General features: G+C 42.5%; 1 protein-coding gene across 5 annotated transcripts in view; it reads left to right on the plus strand.

The window, feature by feature from the left end:
- The window catches only part of LOC122716196 (5-hydroxytryptamine receptor-like), a 107,126-nt gene that overhangs the window by 43,435 nt on the left and 38,611 nt on the right, over positions 1 to 25,080 (plus strand). Inside the window, exon 1 of one of the 5 annotated variants that reach the window (XM_043939060.1) lies at positions 19,085 to 19,322. The exons of the other annotated variants lie outside the window; for them this stretch is intronic. The gene's annotated coding sequence lies outside the window, so the exon portion shown is untranslated. Of the gene's footprint in view, positions 1 to 19,084; positions 19,323 to 25,080 lie in introns of those variants that run through there. 5 annotated transcript variants of the gene reach the window in all.

Here is a 25,080-nt window from a genome sequence, read left to right on the forward strand (position 1 = left end):
CGCGGTTGTTACATTTATCGTAACCGTTCACCGTTTGATCGGATAATACAGGGCAGAGAGGAAGCACGGTTGAACTCGCGACGTGAACTTTTTACGGTCTGACGAGGATCTCATCGTACCGTGCGTTTCAAAATATTTTTCTTCCGGATTTTTTTTTTTTTTCTCTATTTATAATCGGCTCGATGACGATGCGAAAAATATAGCGCCATCCACGAAACGGATCGTGCGGATTCTTTTCGGTGTTTCAGTCGAATTATAATATTATCGTGTATTTCAATAAATTAAACCGACGAGCGTATTTTTCGAAGGAGATCGCGAATATGAATTTCATCTAGATCAAGTGTTGGCCGATTTCGCGTGGATAAGAAGAGAGTTGGTGGAATAGTTGATGAATGGTCGTAGATGGATGGAGAGGTTGAAACATCTCTAAGTTATCGGAGGAACGAAATGTTTTGCTTTCTATCGAGAAGAAGACGATACTTGTGACACACAAGTATCTCCTGTTTGCTCCTGGAGAGAAAGCGGGAAATTCTTAATAATCGTGAAAATGTCGGATTCGTTGTTTCGTTCAAAACACCAGTCGGCACCAATTCCATTGCTCCCGTAATTAAGTTTCTTGATCGATCTTCCTCTATCTTTTAAAACGCGCTCTTCTTTGAGAAGAAGGTGGACAATGGAGGACACACTGTTGGGAGGGAGGAAACTTTTCTATCTCTTATCTTTAATGAATTTTCCCCTGTGGTAAACAAAAGCGACAAGTGTCTAAAGAAGTAGGGAAGAAGAGATAGGGAAAAGTGAGTTTGAGAGAAGCTTGAGAATTTGTTTCGCCGAGAAGTTGGTACGCGTCTGAATGGTTTCGAAATTCGGGGCCGTATATGCATGCTGAGAAGAGCGCGAAGTTTGAGTTTGAGAAAGTAGAAGAAGAGGTAGGAAGTACCACTCGTCCCTCTTACGTCTCTTAATTATTGTCAGGAACTGAACTGACGGAATTGTTTCATCGAGGACATTATATATATATATATATATATATATATATATATATATATATATATATATATATATATAACGTCTACCTTCAGATTTTTCTCCGTCAACTCGAAAACTTCGATTATCGATCGGATGCTCGTAAGATAAATTCTATTCTTTCCTCCCTTCAGTAACTTTGATCACGGGTGAAACACTTTTTATCGAAGCGAAAAATGGTTCCTTCGACTTCTCTAACTCAACTTCAGCTTTCCATGTTTATAGGAATTAGATACAAGAGGACACCGGAGAGCGAAGTCTCTCGAGAGTTATTTCTCTCGGGTATCCTCGGGAGAGCGAAAATTACTCGGATAACTCGCGAAAAAATAAAACTCTCTACGAGAATGCAACGTCCATTGGTGAAAAATATTCTCGAGATCAATCCATTTCGGTGGTAAAACTCTCGAAAGTAATTTCTCGGAAAGTGAATATTGCATTCAGAGCGAGATCAACTTTTTACTCTCAAATGTATTCGCACGCTAAGAGATTGAAATTCTCTCTCTCTCTCTCTCTCTCTTGGCGAGTCTCTCTCAAGATATTTATTCATTTATTTATCTTTTTCACTAGTGGACACCACGTTGGTGAAGTGGAGGAAAAAAATACCGCGGTATTCATTTGTATAAAAAAAGTTTGGGACGTTGATCCAGGAAATGGAACGACAGGAAGAGGATATCCGATGATTTATGGTATCACGAAGTAAAATACGAAGCCCTAACGTTAGATTTTCGTCTCTAACCTGATTTACATTCGACGTGGTTTACCCACCGGCTACGGTAAAACCAACCATCCGTTTCGTACCGTTGTTAAGCATTATACACAGAAGAAACCGCAGCTTCCGTTATATAGCTTTGTGTTTTAATGAATTTAAACTGCACGGGGCGGCAGTTTCATTCGTATTCAACGAGCCGTGGACGAAAACGGTGGAGAATTTTGTGCTGCGGATGGTACGGTCAGGCTGAGAGAAGACACAGGTTTCAATGTATCAACGTCTGGTTAAGGTAGATTGATTGGATCGTGTTTCAACTGTGCCCCCGTAGTTGTACTTGTACGTACTTGTACCCTCGATAACATTTAATTGTCTTCTCCGAAGATTAGATGCGTTGTTAAAGTTTCACTCGTTCACCGTTCGCTCGATTTCTAATTTAAAATTTCCTCTTCGCGTCGAGTTAAGGAACGAATCGTGTCTCGATACTCGTTAAATAAGAAAAAGGAAGGAATGGAAGGAAATTCTTTCTCCGATTTTCTTCTAAACGTACGAGTCAGAGAATCTCTCGTATTCCCTGATACGACACAGTGTGTAATATCCTTTAAAAGTATGGGGATATTAGAAATTCCTGCCGACGGAGGGGAAGCAAAACTCGCGGATGGAAACAGGTGTCGACGGGGTGCACGCACGGTTTGTAACGGCTTCGTATTACAACCGATTTCCGATACGCCGACACGGCGCGTCTCCGGGACCTGAAACTTTTCCAATGCTTGGATTCCTTGGAAACACTCTTGGAACCACTCCCTTTGCACGGGGTGAGATATCAAGAGCCCGTTGTTCCCTCGAATCGAAACTGTAGATACATCGCGCGCCGTGATGTATATCGCCGAATGCCGAGCCGAATTATACTCACGAAGAAGAGAACCCTCAACGTCGCTTCAATTTCGAACGAAAATTCCCTCCCTCCCTCCCTCCGATCATTCCATTCGATCATCATCGTTCCTTTGCTTATCCATCCCCATCCCCTCTCCCCCCGTTAATCCACCCCCTGTTCTCGAGGGAGAAGGCAAGATTTCGCGTTAAATTTGTCGAACGGGTGGAGGAAATTTCGAAGGACGAATAGCAAATAAAAGATATATATATATATATATCTTTTGCAAATAGATATCGTAACGCGAGCCATATTTCGATACGATCGAGTCGATATCGATGGAGACGGGTCGATATAGATGGGTGCAGTTTCTTGCATCGGGAAGAAAACGTCGGTTGGTGTGGAATGGAAAACAAGAGGACGACTCGATTCGATTCTGATGCAGTTGCGGCTGCGTTCATTGATATTCAGCAGAATTTACGAGGGCGATAAACGTTAACGCCGTGCCACACCTCTCTCTTTCTCTCTCTCTGTCTCTCGCTTCTTTTTCCACGATCGTGTCGCCTGTTATCAAGTGTTGGCGGCTGTTTAAATAAATATTAAGATGGAGATTTATCGGTTGACGCCGACTCGTTACACCCGATGCTTTCCATCGATAGTATAAATCACTCGATTTTATACTATTATTTACCCGCGAGCATCGGTTATAACAGGGATTTATTATATCCAGTTAGTGTATATCGAGTCGTGTTTTTGTACCGGAAATTACACGGATCTTTACGTTTCCCCTCCCTTCGTATTTACTCGTTATTGATGATAATGGAGGATTTTGACTGTTTGCGGAGCCCGATAAAAGATTCACCACGGTTCGGGAGGGAAAATGGTGGAAATTGCATTTCTCGAAGGGCCGCCTGGACTCCTCGTCCCTTTACTCGCAAACCACGCGTCTTCCGTATTCCAAGATCTAACCAAGTGGGCAGGTAACAACGGTGGCGTTGTAAAATTCACGAAGCGCAACGAGGGAGGGGAGTGGGAACGAGTTGCGCAACGCCGTATTTCTTTCTGGTAGAAAGAAATGTGTCTAGGCGTGCACGGTTGTTATCAACGATGTGCATATCTCAGGATGGAAGAATTTGGCGCGCCGAAATTCCGTGTTCGCATAATTTTCTCTCCTTCTCTCTCCCTCTCTCGAGATCGTTCTCAGGCCGAAATCCTGAAGTAGAAGATTTCCTTTCCGCCGTTTCCCCGTCACGGGCAAGAAGCTCCTTCGTTTGCCATAATTTTCAACCGGATTTTCCTGTTTTGGAGTTTGTGCAAGTGGCGCCCGAGTAACAGTCAAAACCGAAAAGTTAAACCGTGCGAATCTAATTTAAGTTTCTCTAAGTAATAGGGAGGAAGAAAATGGATGGCACCGGTTTACTGCCGAGGATCGACCAAGTTTCGTTAAAACGTGCCTGTCGTGTGCCGCGGGGAACGCGGCGGAGTACGTGGCGGCGCGCGCGTTAAGTTGAAGATATCCCTGTCGCGTGATAATTGAAAGGGGAGTGAAACCGCATGGACCGCAACCGTTCTCCTACACGACCGTGTAGGAGAATCCTTCCCTTTTTAGTCCTATCCATTACTCACGTATATGGAACATAGTTGCAATTTATCGAAAGGCTTTTCCCCCCCAAGATAAATAGGATCCTTAGGTTGGAAAATTTTCGTCCCCGCAGACTTAAAACTGTTTCCGTTGTTTCCTTTTACGCGATAATAAATCCAAATGATTTACGGAATTCGGGGACGATTCGAAAATTTTCAATTTCGGTCCGACCGAAATCTGAGAAGCGATTATATCCCTCTGGACTCGAGTCTCTCTTCCGTCTGTCTCGAGGGCGAGGTAGGGGGAAAGGTAACGAACTCGTAACACTTGTCACTGGCACGCGATACCACCGGAGCCGCGAGTTTTGTATTAAGGAGAATGGGGTTGCGGATGGAGGACGATGCCTGACAAATGCGGGCCCCATACTACTCGCTCGTCGAAGCTTTATTACTCCTGCCGCTAAAAGTGGTACAAATGGAACGTCTGTTTTTCTTTTTTTTTTTTTTTTTTTTTTACCGGCTATTACCGGCAAGATCTCTACCCGGATTGTGTAATATATCAGCCGGAATATTTGTCCTGCACGAAGCTAAAACCTTAATTAAGGGGAAAAAATATATATATATATTGCACGAGTTTTAACCGCATCGTCCCAACTTTATCAGGGTTGAATATATTTCCCTCTTCCTGCTTTCGCACGTTTTCACAAAGCAGCAAACATTTTCCAAACAGAGTTTTCGTATCATTAAATGATCTCTAAATTTTTCGATCAGTCGAAAGATAGAAATCGTCGCGTGATTAATAATAACAAAAGGATGATAAAGTCGTTCGTTATGGAAAGGGAAGAGAAACGTTTGGTTGATTCGAGGGACGAGGACGAGGACCAAGCCGCGTTTCCTGGATAAGCAAAAGTTTCGGATTGAACTGCTGCTAAATCAGCAGCTTTACAAATCGAGGATTGTTATTAATCGGTTAACTGGAGCGCGTTTCCATTACCAACATTCGGATGCGATTAATTAGTCGACTTTTTTTTGGGGGATGGAAAATTTAAATTTAATAATATTTAATAGCTGTTATTTCAACAAAGCGGAGACATACCGTGAAAATTTTTTTTTATTCGGCGCATGGTTACGTTAAGGACAGAGTGTGGGCTGCACAATAACCCACGCGCGCGGCCCGCTTTTCCATGTCCTTTTTTTTCGTTAAACAATAAAATTGGGAATTGGAATACGCGAATTTTGGTCCATTTAACGGGGAATATAAAGTAAAACACCAGCGGCAATTCAGTTTGAATCCGGTTTCGATCTGTATAACGGGGGCGCATCGAGCGCAGGAAATTAATTGATTCGAACGAACATCATGGCGTTGCGGTTGTGCAGTCGTTTAATTCTACCTCATTTACGGGTCACCGGGTATCCAGTGAAAAATAACGCCGCCCCGAATCGAAAGGATCGAACGGGCAGATGTCATTATTTCCGTGTATCAGAAATTTCACACTTTACACGGTCAATCTCTCCACTTTAACGCAAACAACCGTTTGTTCCTATCAATTTGCATTTTATCAATCCTGATTCCGAAATATGAAATATCGATAAATTAATGACGTTTCGGATGAAACGATAATTATTCCAAAACTTATTCCAAATAATTACGGATATTTTCAATAATTTTCAGAATTATTCGCGGTTTTATATTCGATTGGACGAATATATTTTATTTTTAACAAATTTTATCCTTGAACCGCACACCAATCACGTATTTATCGATATATCATTCTCGTCGACGATACGTGTTACTCGTCTTTAGGATACTATTCGAGGAGAACAAAAGCGAGTGATGAATCCGTTGCAACGATTAATGTGAATTCTACAAACCGCGAACAGTCGATCGTTGGTAACAATTATAAAAGTATCAATTATCGTTTCGCGAGGTATTATCCAACGGGGTATTGTTTTACGAAAAGGAGAGTCAAGGTGTTTCGTTCTAGGTGTGAGAATCGAAAGGGTGACGATTCATTTTCACCGTGATTCACCAGCGATTGGCTATGAACGCCACGTTAGACCGAATATTCGCGCGAGAAATTAATGAAATTCGATTCGATTTCGAAATCGCCGTTTAAAATTTTGAACGATAATTAATTTCTCTCGATAAACCCAAGGGATTCATCCTTTTCTCGGATCATCCCCTTTAAACTTTTCTTCCGGATCGCGAGAGAGTGAATTTTTCCTCGATTCTTTCGCTAATCCTTTCACCCCGTCCTATTTCACCACGCGTATATAACGTACACGACGAATTGAAATATCAGATTCAATTTAGGATCGAGAGAGACTTATCGGCTGTCCGGCCAGATTTCGTTCTTCGAGAGGGACGAGAATTTCTCCCTCGGCGACGAGGATATATCCACGCCTTCTTTTTCTTTTTTTATCATCTTGGAAAAAATCCTGGACAAACGAGGCGACTCCTACAAATTGAAATCGGAAAATATTCTCATTCTCACGAATTAAAAACGAGGATGAAAAGAAACTTCGTTAGAGGATACAGACGATCTGTTGATAAATAATTCTCCTCCCCGATGGAGAATTATCGGTCAACAAGAATTGCAGAGATTAATTCGTGATTCCGGCGAAAAAGTTACGCGTCCACGAAATTTTCCCTCTTGGGTTTGAAGGAAAAAAACGCGTTGGATAAATATCTGCGCGTGATTAGATGCGCTTCCAGAGCGATCTAAGGGGCTAAGAATTGTAAATGCGCCTCGTGGATGGTTGTGGATGGCAGCAGCGTCGATGTTCGATCGGGGGGGGTTGGAGGAGGGAGGGGAAAACGGCGATGGTCGGAGCATCCCTGCCTTATCTCTTGGCCTTTGTGTCCCAGGGACACTTCTCATTTGAAATTTAAGCGGGTTCCACAGGCCGGATCAAGACCATCCCGAGCTGGTTAAATTGAAATTTAAGTTCCCCGTGGAAGTTCGAAATAAAAGCGGCGGCAAATTGGGCGGACAGTAACGCGTGAAATATCGGGATCGGGGAGGAGAAAAAGTTGGAGTCCGATCTTCGTGGAGGATATTTACGCGGAGGGGAGTGGCGTTAATTTTTCACGAGATAATTTTCTTGGCGGATAACAATTACAAGTATTTCGTGCAACTCGATGGCAAGTTCAATTTTTAAACTCGGACGAGAGAAGGAACGCGTTCAAGGAAATTATCGAATGGAATTTTGATATCTGTGTAATTCACGTCTGAGCTGAGAACGGGGTTGATATTGCGAAACCCTTCCAAAAATTGATCCTGGCTGGCCGATCTCGATAGGAGTTACAGTTTTTCGATCGAAATTGATTCTCGTCGATCAAAGTTTCTCAGCAGATTTTTTGCCTGGTACCATTTCATAACAGCAACATTAGACAAAGAACGAACGATTTCATCCCCTTTGTACGTACGAAATGTACGTTACGTCGAATCATTCTCTAGCGAATGGGCGTGATATAGAAACGTGCCGATTAGAAAATAAAAGATCGAATATGTAAAAAGGTTTCAATCTCTTGTGCAATATAGAAAATGTGAAATATGCACAAAGGGGAACAAAGGGGATCAACTTTCGACCCTGTTTTCGAATCTATTATTAGTCATCGTCATTAAAAAAATATTAAAACGTTCGTGTCATTTTCGTGTCACGTTAAACGTAATTTCGTAACGCGAAGCCAACGAAAGCGAAGCGTGTGCACGCTGCAAAAAACTCCATTCTTTGAGCTCATCTTTTTTTTTCTTCTTCTTTTTTTTTTTTTTCCTTTTTTGAAAGACAAAACGTTCCAAGATTCTTTTTCTCTGTGCGGTTGAAAATGGCGATATTCCCGTTGCGACACACGGAACGCTTTAACGAGTCCAATGGGTTTCGTAATTTTCATTCCGATTCCTGGCCTGGAGTTAATTAATAAGATACGCGGCGCGAAACGATCTCTAAGCACACCTTTTGAAAGATAAAACGTTTCCACGATTCTTTCCCCGCGTTGTACATATTATCACACGGCCAGAAGGGCCGAGAAAGCGTTAACGAGTATCGAATGAACGTTTCGTGATCCTCGTCTCGATTCCACGAGATATGTATATAAACCGTACACCGTGCGAAACTTATCTCTCGAAAAAAATGTTTCTCCCTCCCCCGTCCTATTCCCCTCTTCGTTGCATCGAGATATTTTTCTATTACGGCGCCAAACACACGGAGAAGGAGGGGGAGGGGAAGAATTAAAACAAATGGATCGAGAGAATGGATTTTCATTGCACGAATCCCCCCCTCCCTCCACTTCTTCGTTCCCCGATAGAACACGAACGTTCTCGAGTTAATGTGTTTATAATGTGGGCGGAGCGGAAACGGTAATGAGCATTAATTAAGAACAAAAAAATTGATCGGGACCGGGATCCGCGGGGATATTAATAGCCGAGCGTGCCAGGTTGCTTCCCGGCCAATCATTAATACCAGTTTCGTGCAGTTTGAGCAACGTAATTACGATGAATCTTTTAATTAACGCCGATTATTCCGGTTCCGGGCAAATGGCCCGACGGTTAAATCGCGTTATCCTCGTTATTAACGAATAAAAATTTACCGCACCTCCCCCTCCCATAGCCTCCGTTTGACGCCACATATCGATCAACGTATATGATAATCGATATAATAAAGCAACTTAGGCAGAATTGTCCCTTGAAAAATTTCCTCCGGCGGGATTCGGATTAAGCGTAAAATCGGAGTTCGGTAAACAGAATCACGTCGAGAGAGGAAGGAAACAAATATTTTCGCAGATAATTTATTAGAAACTATAAGATGTATGCCATATAAGGTGGGACGGATACGACCGCCTTCCCTCCCGTCTTTCCGCCGTGGCGCCAAGAATTTACTTACTTTTTCGAAACGGTTGATTGTTAAGAATTCATAAATCCTGTCAGCGAAACAATAATATATCACTGGGAATAATTGGAACGAGGATGAGGATCTTTTTCATTAACGGCGAGGATGAGTCGGGAAATGGTAAACAATGCGTCGTGTCGTCGTGTCGAGGAGAGAAGTTTGGTGTCTAGTTGTCGCTGGGGAGAGGTTAGTGTTATACGCGTCGTAGACCGTGCGGCGCCGACATTTTGGACGTTCGTATTTCTTACCTAAAAAAGGGACGAGAGACCCCCTTCCTCCCCCGTCTGCGTAGAATCTCCAAGTTCCATCGTTTCTGATAGTAGTTTCGAATAGTTACAACGTCCACTTGGACCGATCTCCATTCTCGAGCGTGGCCCTGCATCTCTCCTAATTTCGTTTATGTAAAAGAAAAAAGCAACAAAGTTTCAAGTATCAAGTAGATTCGTGGTGAGAAACATTCGAATTCACTTTCGCGATCGATTAAACGTTAAAAGGATTCTTGGCGGAATCGAAATACTTGCGGAAATATTTGCGGAAGAATCGCGGAGTTGGTGGTTCATTAAGATCGAAATCTCCAGCTTTCTGTCCGTTTTCTTGGAAGGGCTTCAAAGGGATAATTCTCACTCCGAAGAGAAGAAAAGAAAGGAAAAGGAAACGGTATTTTAGAATCGTAAATAATAAATTCATCGTGAGATCCTTGAAAAGAGGGAAGAGAGAAAGAGAGAAAGAAAGAGAGAGAGAGAGAGGAGGGGAAAGCGTGGTATTCCACGGAAGAAAGAGAGAAGAGAAACAAACTCACAAAGGGATCCGTCAACTTTCCTCGCCTCGTTGCACTTTTTCCCTTGTCCCTCGCGATTTTCCACGGGGACAGCCACGACACTTCAACCCTTTGTAACACTCGACGATCCATCCCTATAGGCGCAGCGAGCTGATTTATTTTTATTGCGGCCGCTCGTCAACTATCACTTCCCTTCTATTTACCTGCTAGCTCGTTTAGGAAGGTAAAAAAAAAAAAAAAAAAAAAAAAATAATGGCTGAACATCATGACGAACGAGTTGAACGTTTAATGGGTCGTTTCGCGTCCGCGTAACGCGAGCTCACGCTTGATTGGCCACGCTTGACGCTTGCCCGTTTTTTTTAAATTTGATCTTTTTTAAAACGAACCTTTCGATATTATCGCTCATTGCACGGATTTACGAGACGATAGATCCCTCCCCTTTGCAGGAGGAATTCTCAAACCGATTATTATACCGATCGCGTGGATTCGCGTGACTCTACGATAATTCGATTTGTATTTAGAGGAATTTTAACGTCTTTGTTTAAATTTTTCCTGGGAAATTTCATGGGAATATTTTATCGATACACGATATATTTATATCCGTTTCTCTGTTCGAATTTATATTCGAGCGAGATTTTTACAATTGTTGCGGTATAAACGAGTCAAAAGTTTTACGGCGACGTAAAGATATGGGAGGGGGGAGGGGGGGGGGAGGAGATAAGCTCGGTGATAGAATTTCATCGTTATCGGATTTCTGGGTGTACGAATACAATTGAAAACATGGATGCAAAAATCTTTGTCGAGAGATGTGTGCCGTTCCCATTTTTCCCAGACCAGACAATGGAATCGGACGAAATTACGTTATTTGTTACGTGGAATATCTGCGTGCTCTCCTACTTATAATAATACTCGATTCGATTCGACTCGAGTACGATACGCGAATTTCCATTCCATGCATTTTTCCATTCCATTTTTTTCTTCTTCTATATCGAACAAATATTTTAAGATATTTTTTTTTTTTTTTTTTTTTTTTAGAAGAATTCAACGACGGTACACGTAGCAACGATATTATCAAGAAGTCGATACGATGTTACGTAAATGTTAAGAAATCGGTCGAAACGACACAAGGAATAGGAAGTTCTTGTGAGAAATTTGTAACCGCGTGATCGAACGGTTCGAAATTGGAGATGTTGCTCGAATCGAAAGCATGCTTGGAAGTTCGCTTTCAGAAGTTGCGGGGGAACGATTCTGGGATCCGAGTAATGCGACAGTCGAGTCGCTTACACGCGCTGATTTATTTAAAATGTCGCCAAATATTGGAAAAGTTGGGTACAAAATACAAAATGAACAGGAAGTCGAAACTTGTTTCCATGTTACTCGATCGAGAAATTGTTATCTTGAATTTTCTTTCTCTATTATCGTTTTCTTTCTTTCTTTTTTTTTTTTTTTTGGTAACGATACAGTGATTCGTCGTTGAACGAATTCGTTAAAAGAACAAATTATAGGGGGAGAGGATAAATAATTTGCCCCGAAATTTGAACTTTTTTTGATCGATCGCGCGCGTGGGCGTGCTGTTCGACGTTTGAAACGAAATGTGTGAGGGAGAGGAAGGAAGGGGAAAGTGTAAAATTACGTACGCGGTTTACCTTTATCAGGGACAATGGTTGGACGAACGAGCACACCGTCAAAGATAAATTTAACCAGCGAATATCCGGTGGAAGCGCGTTCACCGTTGATTGATATCTTGGAAACGAGTCGATTCGAAGGAAAATTGTGTTCATTATGCCGCGAATAGGATTAGCCGCGATAATGAGATTTCGAAATTAACGATTCCTTGGGAATGAATTCTAGTTTCCATCGATCAGAGACCGACCGGTTCCTTGAACCGTCCCTCCCTATCTCTCTCCCCTTAATAGGAAGGCATTACGTTTATCTCTTCGATGAATAGCCGTCAATGATATCGGAAGACGAGGGATTATAAATGAAACTTGCAATTTTTCCGATATTTCTTTCCAATAAGAATCGCATTACCGAGCGAAAAGTTTGGAACGAAGCCTATTTTGTATATCGATTTCGCACAGTCACATGGCAATAAAAGTTTCAATTTAACATTCGAAAAATCAATGTTACGGAATGTTTGAAAATTCGAATAAAAATTTTATTCGTTTCGATAGATTTTTAAATTGCCTTGTAGGTATATCTTTTATTAATTCGATATGAAGGGCGATAAAAATTTTTATTACGTTTTGATAGATTTTTTTACAAATTCGATTCGATATCCAAATTAACAAAAATTATTCTGATTGTTTTATTTTTTATTTCTCTCTCTCTCTCTCTCTCTCTCTCTCTCTCTCTCTCTCTCTCTCTCTCTCTCGTTCAATTCTTGGAACAAATCGGTGACACGAAACTTTTGGCCCGTGGTGTACCAGTGGATGGAACATCGAACATCGAGCAATCGCGTTCCTCCTCGTTTCTCAATGGAATCGCGTCGAAAAATGCGACGAATTCCAGGATAGTAATCACCAGGCCACGATATCCAAGGATTATCGATATCGGGGGAAAATATATATCTATACCCATTACTCGACGAAATCATCACGATCGCGTACCACGATACGCGTCATCGGGATTCCTCGATGGGAAAAATGCATGTTAATCCAGAACGCTCGATTGTATCACGATGTTCTTCTCTCTCGAAATGGAAAATGGAACGGTACGCATTGCAGTCGGCACAGATATATATATATATATATATACACACGTGAAAGTCGTTTCCTCTGATGGAAAGAATCTCGCGCAAAAATGAAACTGGAAGCTCGTAAATTATGCCGAATATTCAATCGAAACACTCGATGGCGGTTGCAGAGATACACCGAGAATTCTCTCTCAATTTTTCCTTGAGAGAATTAAATCTCAAACGCGAATTCTCGAATTTATTAACATATCGAAGGATACGAGTAAGCGGACTTATTATTTGCTTTTGTTTGAACGAGAGACAAGAATGCAACTCTTCGAAAAACGATAAAACGATAAAACGATAAAACGTTAAAACGCGTTTAGAATTCGAGCGGGAGATATAGGATGACGAATGAAAGAATTTTGCGAAAAATTGACAAAGATTTTTATTAAAAAACGATACCAGTTATTATTTTACACCACAAATTATTTTCACCCCGCACGAAAATAATTCCGTGATTCGTGATCGTGAATCAAGAAAAGAATAGTTCAACGACACGTTACTTTCCTTACTTTCGCAATCGAACAGATCCCATCGATCAGATCTATGAACGCGATAAATTGGCTGGTTGAATATTTCCTATATCTGTCGCGCAAGTTTAAGAGGATTGGTATTATCCAACAAGTGTTTCGCATCGATATCTGGCCTCAGAAACAAGCCGCAGGGAGTGGAATCCATCGGCCGGCTGAACGGAGGCGAAACTATCGGGCCGTCTGTGCATGAAACGCGGTAATCGCGTTTCGTCGATTACCGGGTCAGGTCGCTGCAGGTAAAACTAACGTCGACCCTTCGATCCGGTACAATAGCCCTTTGTGTCGCTATTGCGTGGGTCGTTGTTCGCGGAGATCGATCTTGTCGATAGGCAGACGAGAAAAGGAAGAAGTTCACACCGACATTTCGAATCGGCCGCAAGATTCCGTAGAAAATCGATGTCTCTCGATTGATAACAGAACATTCGTGATCAACGTTTTAGAAAATGAGGAATCTATGGAACTTGAAGGAACGAAATACCTCTTGCCTATATATATATATATTAATGTATGTGCATCGATATCGAAAGAAGCCTTTGCTTCTTTTTCTCCGCCGCGAAGAATACGAAAGACTTCCAGACATTTCTTAAACTCGATACCTTCACCTTTGCTCGGTGAACTTGTCTTTCTCTTTTTTTTTTCTTCTTTTTTTTTTCAAAAAGATTCCAAAAGCGCCCCGTTGATCATTCATCGAACGTGACCCGCTCACGTTTCATTATTCTAAAAGCCGCCTCCGCTCCTCCAAAGATAAAAATGAGATCTCCGTAGTAGTTGCCGAGCAGCATTTTAATCTCGCCTACGTTTTATCAAATCCCATTTACATCAACCCCCTCGTATCGTCTATCCCCTCGACTCAAATTTTTCGCGATACGTGTTTTCGCACCCCTCTTTTCGGTTTATCCCCCGTTTATATACTTTAAACGGGGGGAAAAGGATCGAGGAATAGCGCAAAGTGTTACGATCTATCCATTATCTATAAAAAAAAAAGAATTCGTAACCGGACATCGAGAAATTTCTCCCCTCATCCGTTTCGACACCGATACCACTTTATCACACGGATGAAGAATACCAAAATAAATTTTTTTAAGCATCTTGGAAATTCGACAATAATGGAACGATTGTTTATTGACATTTTTTTACGAGATGCGCGCGTTTTCAAAGTTGCTACAGCGACAACGCTCGCGAGACGAGAAACGCTGATTATTCCGCGAAACAAACGGAATAATTACAGCGTTGACCATTATTTCATCGTAGCGTAGAAACGAGGGAAAAAGAGTAACGCGTTAGAAAAAGGGAAGCCTCTCCGTTTAATTCCATTGCTGCGCATCATAACGCGACGCGGCAACGCAAAAGCTGAAGCTTTCGAGATCGCGGTGTCCCGTTTCTAGCTTGACCCCCTCCCCCAGTATATAATGACGTCAACGTCACGCCGCACACAACCGGTGTTGTCACGTTTTTAACGAACCGTCGCTGGCTCCATCGAGAGAAAAATACACACGCATCCACCCTGTTTGTTCGTTCGTTTCGTCGTTTCTCATTAATCATTATGTGATTTGGTTCGCCACGGGAGAATCTGTTGACTCGTCGATCGAGATACGAGCAACGCTCCCTATCTTCCGCGCGTTGAAAGACTTTTGGTCCATTTAGATAAGGAGGGCAGATCCGATCTGGACAGGGTCGATTAACCCAGCTCGAACGAGGCGTAATTCGGTCGATCGTCCTCCAGGAACGGTGTTCCTGCAGGAAATTTTCTATTGCAAGAATCGATGGGTCGCGTTAACGTGACGCGGTTGTTGTACAACGTGGAAGTGTAATTTTTCGAGACTCGTCGACTCGTTCTTTCTGTTAAGGATTATGATGTAACGTGGTCGGGATGTTATTTGGGGATGTATATCGAGATAGGTATCGAGTATATGCAGTCGTTTAACGTAGAATGTTTTTTGGAAAACGAAAAACGTCATCTTTCTCTCTGCCTCTATACCTCGTTCTTGCTTTTATTTCAACTTTGAGTTCCGGGTAATGAGTTTCTCCCCGACTGTTACATGGCTATGCCACGGCCACGTGTTTTCCTGCCTTGCCTTTTTATCTCCTTTTACGAAGACTCTTTGCAGGATCGTACACCGCGAATCGATCCCGTTCGTATCCCACGCTTTCTCTCGTCGTGAAATTCAGGAGAATCGAATTTTTCAGGCCTGGTTGAAGGCTTAATAAGAGTTAAGAACAAGTTTTGAATTTTCGTTCGAGCACGAGGAATTTTCCTTTCTCGTCTCGAGATTCAACTCGAGATTCTAGAGGATTTTCGTTGGGAAACGATTCTCGAGGCGGTTTATATTTTTAACGATTCTCCAAAGAAGGTGCGATGAAATCGCAAGGGAGGATCGATATATACGCGTGATATTCGCCAACTATGGATAACGCTTGGTCGTTTCGATTCTTATCGAACAGGTACGAGCGATTAAACGGAAGAGTTACGAGGGGACGTTGGTTGAATTAATCGAATCGAGTGGTTTTCGGGGATGACATGAATTTAATGAAGATTCCTAGGCGGCGAGGGGAAATCTGGAAAAACGAGGAGAGGAGCAGGAAGAGGGATGGATCGTCGTCACTGTTTCCGCTCGTGTTGAGGAAGTAAAGTTGAAAAAGACGAGAAGGTTTTAGATTTCTTTCACTTTTCTTTCACTTTGGCCCCCTTTTTTCCGCCCCTTTATCGCCCCCAGTTATCTCTCTCTCTCTCTCTACGTGTTTTTCCGCGTTTCACCGGCGCCAAGTACCTCTCTGTGAACGTTCTTTTACGACTTTTTAATCCCCGCGAAGGGCCACATGGAGGGAGCAGAGCTCAAAGATAAAAGAACGTATCGTTTCGCCGCGGCGATCAACTCAAACCTGACGAGTCGAGCCAGTTTGACGATAGTTAGAGTTCTCTCTGACAAGTTTTTTTTCTCTTCTTTTTTTTTTCTCCCCTCCCTCCTCCTCTCTTTTTTCCTTTCCTTTCTTTTTTTTTTTTTTTCATTTTCTAACAACACTTTTGTGGGGTAGATTTTCCCGTCGACAGGTGTTTTCCACCGACAGATGTCGATGCTGGTCCCTTTTTTCGATAGATCGCCCCGGTAGCTCTCGCATCGATCGATAGATCGCAGTTCCAGTGTGAAGTATTTTCTTTTTGAACGATTGCTGTCGATACATATGCATATCGTACGCGCGTACACCGCGCGAAACGCGGTTTTTTTTTTTTACATTCGAAGTAAAAACGTAGGTGTAAGAAAAAATATTGTTGAAGAAAAAATTCGCCAATTTGCAAATAAATAAATTTCATTCAACGGGATGGGCGAACCACATCACGTATGGTTTGAGAGGTAATAAGAGAAATCGCTGTCGGATGAATAACGCTCGTGTAATCTTGGCCGAGTAGAGCGAGTAGAATAAATGTTATGATTGGACGAGTAGAACGAGGCACGCTTGATGGGATAAGTAGAATGAAACAATTATGATCGAAGAAGGGATAGAAGGCAATCTTGCTCGACGAATGAAATAAACGCTGTCGCGATGAAGACAAGTGGGCCGAGGCGGATTTGCTCGAATAAATGGAATAAGTTGGTCAAACGGGTAATATTTTATTATGATTGGGTTATTTATGCGTTTATCGATTCGACAGAAACTGACTAACAAAATGGAACGAATGGAAAGGCGGGCGTACTTTTGCGAGAGGAACAAGGAGGGGGGGGGGGGAAGTTGACCTCTCTCTCTCTTTCTCTTCTTCTTCTTTTTTCTTTACGTATCGGTCGAGAAAAATTAAATTATGAAATGGATTGCGACCACAACAACGGATACACAATACGACGGGTGAAGTGGAAAACAAATGACTCTCCAGTTTGCGACAGTAGTTCACGAGAACTCGTCTTCCTTTGAATGTAATTCCGTTAGCTTGCACAGCTTCGGTCGCATATTTTTCTCCATCCACGTTTCACCCTCCTCCCTTTCATCCTGTTGCTTCCTGCAAATTTCGGTATTGCTCGAGGTGGGAAATCCTCGAAACTCGTTTTATCCAATTCGAGGTAGGTTGATGCAAATGTCCCAAAATAACATTTTACTCCCCCGCTTACGAAAATTGGACGCGTTCAAAATCCACTATCCGAGGTCGAGAGTAACAAACTCGGACCACACGTTGTTGTTGTTGTTGCAGAACAGAAAAACTAACCCTTCCCCTTCGAAGAAATAATCACTCTCCTAGCGGAAATGGATCGAGCGGACGCGCGATCGATTCGATCGCCAAACTCGATCGTTTTCTTTCCAATAATTGCCGCTGATCGACCCTTTCGCAACGATTCCGCGCGAATAGAACGAACGACAGGAAATTGAAAGAGAGAGAAATTCCATCGAACAAGTAAATTCGAAACTTGCGAAAACTTGCACGTCCGCGTGACATGGTCGAACCGCGTTGCGATTTGTCATCTCCCTTCCCTTTCCCGATGAAAAATCGTAACACCTCGCCCGCTCGAGATTTCGTTCACTTTTCAAAAAGACAGAGAGAGAGAGAGAGAGAGAAATAAAAAAACGGCCGGAAAGTCGTCCAAACGTTACAACGTTCCGTATGTAAAGTGTTGTCCTTCCATCGCCGCCCTATGAATATTTCATCTTCGCGGAACTTGATTCGCCCTGCGTCCGGGGAAACGACAACTTAATTCCTCTTGTATCCTTGCAACCGCCGGTTTTCTCTTTTGTGAGGGAACGGCGGCCGTGGGACGACGACGGGCGGACGTGTCTGCCGTCCGGTTATTGCTGGAAGCGGAGCCGGGAAACCGCGGGTCTTCGTATTTCCATCTTCGCCTAACAAAGCAAGTTTTTCCCGTTTGTTGTTGGCCGAAGAGAGTTTCGTTCGTTTCAAGATCCTTTTGAACGAGCCCCTTGCGGCTCCCTTCGTTGCTTCGTTTTTTGGTAGACGGGAGACGGGAAATTTATGAAATTTAATTGCGCTCTTTTGTTCCCCCTTTGACGTTGACGTTACGTATAACCCGCGTGCACTCCGCGCTAGTTTTCTAAAGTGTGAAGTAAAGGGAAACGCGAAGGGAGAGTTTATATAAGCGGATGCGAATCGGCTTAAAATTCGCCACGAAAATTCGCGGGATACGAAATTTCTGAAGAATTTGGACTCAGTTTCGAGAGCGTGTCATGAGCGGCGCGTTCGATGCTTTTTTTCTTTTCGATTTATTAAGCATTAAATAGAGGAGGGAAGATTGGAGGCGCGAGACTCGCTCCGTATTTTGACACGTTAACACCGGGATTTCCGTTTTCGTTCGAAGGAAAAGAGAGAAAGAAAGAAAAGAGAAGAAAAAGGAAAATAGATTCCGTTGTATTTGCGCTCGAAATTTCGATCACGCGCCGGAACCTGGACCCGAATAATAATTTTACCAAGAGTTGATGGACCGTTTTGACGACAGGTTGAAGGAAGATAAAAGGCATTGGAGCTGTATCATCCCCCAAATTTATTAATTTCTCGCGGAAAACTTGCGCGGAAATGGAATAAAATGGCGCGGCAACGGTGAAAATGAATTAAAAATTCCATTTTTCCCCAGTTGGGGAATCGGGGAAGACAATGGAAGGCTCGATGGATTAATCCATAACACGTCGGCTCGTGCGTGAAACCTATTTCCCTCTTGTGTCTCTCATCGTGTTCCTCCACCGTTCACCCCACTACCCGAGCAAATCCGCTTCAATTGTCGCGGATCCCCTTTCATTAGCATCCGTAACGAAGTCACCAGTTTTTCCTTAGCCCTTGGTATCGGCTGGTGTCGACACGAGGCCGGACGCGAGCAAGAAAAGCCGACCAAGCTTTTGCAGACAAACCGGCTTTTCAACCGGTGGCCGCCGCCACTTCTCCTCCATTCGTGGTTTAAACGGCCGTTGTTCGCGGACGGAAGGATCGTGTTTCGTACGTGTTTCTCGATTTTACTACGTGCTCCCCGCTTTCCTTGATTTTTTCCCCCTCCCCCCACCCCCGAGGAGAAAAACGGATCTTCGAAGAGGAGGAAGAATCTAAGAAACCGTTTCGAGGGAGATTAATCTAGGAATAACGAGTACGATTTATTGCGCGGGAGAAATAAATTGAAAGTGGCAATGGTAATGGTGGTAGTTTGATCGATGCGATGGATTTCTGGACGAACGTTTCGAACGGAGGGAAATGGAATTTTATCGGCGTGTTGGGAATCAAGGTAAGGGCAATTTTTAAAAGCAAACGTTAACTTTATATAATCCCCATTGGCCGATTATCCCACGATTCGGCTTTCAATCCGAAAAAAAAAAAAAAAAAAGCTTTCCAACAATATGGATTCGTTAGCTTTTAACCGGAAATGTTTCCCTTTTCGATTCACCGATTGTATTTAGATACAATATTTCGAAAAATTCAATATAAATTTTTTTCTACTTGAACTTTTCAATTATCATAGTTCCATCTATCTGTCTACGCGTTATCATTCGGTTTAATTGTCAAAATTTCCGAGAAGAATACGTACGATTCGTTGACAATTTCTCGTCAGAGGGGAATAGGTAAGAATCTCGGCGAATATTCCGTCGAATTGCCAGCTTCTCGAAATACCAAAGGCGAAAATTGAATTATACGTGGCGCCTGTGGATGGCGATAACAACGAACATCGTACCGACAGGGTCCATCGTATGCTTTCGATCGGAGCTAGATCGTTTACCTAGCTATCAAACAGAAAATCGAGACTCTTGCCGTTTTCAAACGAAATCCGCGAATTTACCGTGAAACTTGTCACGAACGTTACACGCTTCTTTCTTTTTCGACACGATTCTACCTTTTAGTAGAGAATATTCCCCTCCATGTCAATTTTCCAACGAACTAATCGCGATTGGAAAAGCTGTTACCCTTTCTCCCCTCATCTTGCATTCGAAGGCAAGAAGTTTTCGAATATCTGTCGAAAACTCTTTTCGATAACTTCCTCGAGGAACCATTGTTATCAAAGTATATGCATATATATATACATATCTATTTAATATTCGACGAGGAATAAATCTGTCCTATCTCGTTCGCAAAAAAATTTGAAACGATAAATCCTCGTATTTCGAATGTCAAAAGCAGATGAAAGGTGCGGGGATTACTTATGGAACAGTCTGGCCACGAAGACGTTGGAAAACGTCAGCATGCAAATGAAATATTTCTTCCTTTTTTTTTTTTCTTTTCTTCTTTTCTTTTCTTTCCTTTTCCATTCCCCCCCTGGCTAGAAACGATACTTCATAATTCGGTCACGTAACCGGACAAAAACTGTATAGAGCGTACGTGCCTGCACTGTCGCCAGATATATTTGAACCGAATCTCTGAGAGGTTTAGCTTCCTTCCATCCGTGAGATATTCGACCGGTAAGCGGCACGTAGATAAGAAGTTGAATTTTTTATTATTATCCAAGAGATGGAGACAGCCCCCTCGTCGCAGGCCCCCTCGTCGATGCCCATTTTCGACTCGATCTAGTTGAGACTTCTTAATCGAATTACGCTTCCTGATGGTACACGTAACCAACCGTACGTAACGAATCGTCATCGAACGTAACGTGATACAGATACAAATTCCCCGGGAAACGTCCCCTTGGAGAGACATTTTCTCGGCTCCTCTTGATCGAGTTAACTCTTTCCTCGATTCCTCTCGTTTCGATTCCTCTCGTTTCGATTCCTCGACAGACGGATAGATAGATAGAAGGTAAATAAATTCGCACAATTGTCCCTTCCTTCTTTTTCTTTTTTCTTATCCAAGAACAGGGTTATCGAGGGGGGAGGGATAAAATTTTTATCACCCACTGTGAGAGGAAAAAAAGAAAGGGGAAAATTATTATAACGAGTCGAGGATAGGGAACAGGACTGTACAAGGCCAACAAAGTTTGTTTCACGAAGCGTTCGTATCGTTCGTAGTTTTTTAATTACATAATGTGACGGTAACACGCTCTCTTTTTCTCTCTCTCTCTATCTCTCTCTGTGTACATCCTGGTTCGTCGTGGTTAACGCAAAGACGAAGCTCTTTTTCCCTTTCTCTTTTCTTCTTCCTCTTTTTTCCCCTTTTTCCAAAGCCACGAGACTTTCTCGGTGCGAGAAAAAGCAAACGCTTTTTCGCCCGGGTTTCATTAGACGGGATCCAGGCCATTTCCTCCGTTCCTGGACTCGTTCTGCGGCGGTCGGGGATAGAGCCGCGTTGCTCTCTTGATTAAGGGCCACGAGCAGGTATTAAAAATTCCACGGTTTAGGGTTAAATTTAGACGGAATGGGCGACGAACTCTAAAGGGGGGAGAAAAAGGAAGTAGCGTATTTCGCTGTCCGCGAAATTGTCGAGTTTCGAAAAACTTGCGTTTGAAAGAATGTCGACTCGAGCATGCGTGAATGACTGTTGCGTTGCGATCTCTTGATAATTGTTCGAGGGGGGACTCGTTGAATCGTATTTCTCAACGACGATGTCGGATGTCGACGGGTGTCGTCGTTGAGCGCACACGTTGGGCGAAATTACGACGATAGCTATGCTCTCGTGAAAGTTTGAGCGGTTTCCGTGCAAAAACTGGGGAGGGGGAGGGGGAGAAACTTTGGCCAATTTATGGGAGGCGAGTTTGTCCCTCGAACGGAAGCTACTGTCACCGGCATGAGATCGGTTCTTAGGATGGAAAAGCGTGGTTTCGACGTGGTAAACGTTTGTTACGCGACGTGCTTCTTGATACAAATTTCTCACAGATTGATATCCTCCCGAAGGATAAAGTTTACGGAGGGTTACTTTCCCTTCCTGAATTTCTTCGAAAGAAATATGGGAAGAGATTTGCGTCGAGATTTTTGTCTCCTTCTCCTCTTTTCCTTTTCTCTCGTCTCTCGCGCGGAGATAATCCGTAAGGAGAAGAAAACAAAAGAAAGAAAAAAAAGTGTACCAAAGATGTTGGTAATACCGCGTTTATCCGACGAATTAAGGGATGCTTCGTAGCGAGCCATTCGAGAAACTTTGATCATTTAAATGCAGATCAACCTGTACATCTTTGTTTGCACAGTCACAATTCAAGCCCTGTCATGGAAAGTACGAACATATCCATTCATTCACGCTTACAGCAATACGAGCACGCGAAGGCTTTACGAAGTTAACTCTCGAGAAGCGAGAGAAGAAGAGGCGACATCTTATGCTCCGACGAGGAAGAGGATAGGAGCTTTGTGATCCCGCGTGTAATTCGGTATCATTTGATTATCTCTGATTATTCAGCGTCTCCCTTTCTTCTCCTCTCGCCGTCTCTTCCATTGTCTTCCACCGTGAAATTGAAAGAGGGAAGTAATACTAACAATTACACATCAAGTTCCATTTATCTCCAACCTTTACGACTTCCACTTAATAATAATTCCATCGATTCGAGATTCGGATATCGTCCTAACTTGAATCATATCTTATCGTGAACAAACTTGGACCATTCGAAATGATAATATTCGAAGAATAGAGATGGAAAATAATATTTTCGGACAATTATCTTACATCTGTAAATTTTCTTGGTTATCGGAAAGATTAGAAATTAAATTTATCTTATACCATCCACGTGATTGGCCACGTGAAAATTTTCTCTAGAACGAAATTATTGAATTATAAACGATCGAAAGAAATAGTCGAATCGAGGATATTTTAATCGATCCGTGAAGAATAAATCGTGATTAGAATGAATGATGGTTTAAAAAAATAGAACGATTCGCCTCTCGTTTCGAGATTCCACGAATCGTACATACCGTGGTGTCATCTCGTACGAAGGCAATTTTCGTTACGCTGCAACCATTGTGTACTTAGGCTGCTCTATTAACACCCTTATCGCATCGCGGTGATGGTGGTGGATAAAGCGTGTGTCGTTTAATTTATGCGCATAATCTTGATGATTAAGTAAACAGAGAGCTTCTGTTCGACGTTCGGTCTTCTTCTGCTACGTCAAGTATCTCGAATAGGGGTGGGTTGAAGAATATCAACCTAGGGTTGAATTTATTATATAGGTACACTGGTTTCCACGAGCAACGGGGATATTTGATACTATTTTGGGTAAATGAACCGGTCGTAATTACAAAAGCCAAGTTCAAAAGGCGTTCATCCAAGTAGGCGCTTGTTTATTAAATATTTTATTATAATCCATTTTAATAAGGCTCGGAAAGTAGGAAACCTTGGAAACTTATGAACGAGGATATATTTCAGCCAAGATCCATTGCATTAAAGTTAATCAATAATCGATTGGAAGCGAGAAATGAGAGAGGTCGTCGGAATTTTTCCATCGTTCCCCCTCGAAGGAATTTTCAAGGATTTTGAAAACACAATCCGATATAATTGTCATTATAATCTAAGATCCGAAGTAGGCAACTTACTCTTTTTTATCTTCTTCTTCTTCTTCTTCCTCCCTTTCTTCCTCCCTTCATTCCGATCGATCTCTAAATAAAAAAATAATATACACTTTGTTATCGTCGAGACGATCTGTGAAATGAAATCGAGCACCGCCTCTTTGGATCTAAAGATCTTCTCTACGAGGATCGAGGTAAATAAAACCGTATATCGATGTAATCAAAAGTGATGAAGTCAAACGCGAAGAATTGAACGGGTTATATATTCTATCCCCGTCGTAATGGCGATGGGGTGTTCGAGGTGCAATTTCTCTCCGCGTATCGGATGCATTAGTATCGCGGATGTAATTTCTCCGCGATTTTTCCAGATATTTTCCACTCCCTCTCTATCTTTATCAAAGTTACTTTCAACGCTTATAAAACATTCTGAAACACGTACGCGGCACAGAAACGTGGGAGCCACGTATCTAGGATGGAACGTCTGCGCTCTACTATTTTGCGTATGAATAAATCTTGGAACCGAGGATGCATTATTATAATCGCATTAACGCGACTTTACGGGACTGTTGGAGGAGTAAATTGAATCGAATAAATCGCGCGTTTTCGCGTGTATATAAATTGGTGCGAAAAGGAGGAGTGGGGAGGGGAGGAGAGGATTCTTTGAAATATAAATTCGTTGATAATGCGGGGCAAAATAAAGGCCGTGGCCTCGCTCGTAAAATATCGTTGAAAATACCGAGGTACTCAAACCTCTTTCCCTTAAATTTAACGCAGTAAAATTTCGGTAAAATCGCGTCGAAATCGCGATGAATCTTTCCCGATGATTGTGTTTGGAATTCGTCCAACCTCGAAAGAATCGTTGAAAATTTCTCTAGGCAGCGACGCCATAGAGTTTTCCGCTTTCTGTGTAACGCGATGATTTATCTCGCTTCCCCATCCCCATCCAACGCGTTGCTCCATCGCGTTTTCTTAATCGTTTGAAAAAAAAAAAAAAAAAAAAAGAAGCGAAAGAAGAAATTCACGGGAGATAACGAAACAAATCGAGGCATCGTGCGATTTATCGTGCTTTAATCCACCGATATCCGATACTCGACGATTTTTCACCAACCGACTGCAGATCTATCGTTGAAATTCGGCTAATACCCACCAGTCTACGAGCCCCCAACGAGGAAATTTTCCGCCCGAAAGAGGCGAAAAAATAGTGGCCGCATCTAGAAAAAGCGAGGAATTTCACGCGACGTCATGACACGTTCGGGAGATCCGGGAGGGGAAATGAGAGAGGAACAGTGGAAATACAAGCGGCCGGGAGGCGATAAATCGTTTTCTCCCTCGGTGTTCTCTCACCCGGTCGGAAGAAGCGGTGTTCTCGCTACTCGGCGTGGAGGATTACCGAATCTCCTACCGAGTCGATCGATTTTTCTACTCTCGAAAGGCTTCGAAATTGCCTCGATTCACGCCTATATAATATTCTTCTCGGTTCTTCTATTTAATCTTTTTCCTTCGCCTTCAATTTTTTACTAAAAAAAAAAAATTCTCGCGTTCTTTCGCAAATTTTCCAAAATTCTCTTCAACGATTCGCGAGACTGCTTGCTCCGTTGTCTTTGATTTATACAACGGAATGCGTTGAAGAAAGAG

The sequence above is a fragment of the Apis laboriosa genome, unplaced genomic scaffold (assembly GCF_014066325.1).
Source record: "Apis laboriosa isolate Shangri-la unplaced genomic scaffold, ASM1406632v1 scaffold42_cov153, whole genome shotgun sequence".
NCBI lineage: Eukaryota > Metazoa > Arthropoda > Insecta > Hymenoptera > Apidae > Apis > Apis laboriosa.